Source organism: Manacus vitellinus, unplaced genomic scaffold (genome assembly GCF_001715985.3).
Source record: "Manacus vitellinus isolate BGI_N305 unplaced genomic scaffold, ASM171598v3 scaffold_28_pilon, whole genome shotgun sequence".
Classification (NCBI taxonomy): domain Eukaryota; kingdom Metazoa; phylum Chordata; class Aves; order Passeriformes; family Pipridae; genus Manacus; species Manacus vitellinus.
In genome coordinates this window covers 9,710,820-9,711,480 of record NW_021940122.1, presented here as the reverse complement: position 1 = coordinate 9,711,480, position 661 = coordinate 9,710,820, and positions in this window count along the sequence as shown.

The window sequence follows — 661 nt, the reverse complement described above, 5'->3', positions numbered from 1 at the left end:
AAATAGTCAAACATCTTGATTAATTTATGCTAATTTATGTTTATTTTTCTGAATACATAAAAGAAAGTTAAGTGTTAGTTTTAAAAAAGACATTTTTGCCCAAGGCTTAAGGACAGGCAAAGCTGTGACAAACACTAAGCTCCTAAAGCTTGGTGTGAAAGAAATGTTCAGCAAGTTGTCCACTTTAGTCTGTTTTTGCAGGTGTACAATTTAATTTCAGTGGCCTGGGTTGCTGCCATTGGATAAATAACTCATTCAAAGTTGAAAACCCATCTGGGAGTAGGAAAGGAATTATTTTTTACACATTGACAACAAGCAAGGAAAAAATGTGTGAGACCCTGAGATTTCCAAAAACCTGAATGATGCAGTCATTGGAAGAACCCATTTAGTTACCACAGAAAGATTGAGGTGGGAAGAGGTCTCTCTGGTGCTCTGTAGTCCAAGCCCCCGCCCACAGTAGGGATAAATTTGTGGTCAGATCAGGTTGTTCTTGCACTAAACAAACCTGCCTAAAAAGACTAGAGCAGTTGGTTCAAACATGCTTTTATGTAGCCACTCCATCTTAGGTTGTATTAATAATTCAAGAAACCATTTTTAAATACTGTTTTTGCTATCAATTAAATATTCCATTTTCTAAATGTCAAGTAAAAAATGCTTCATT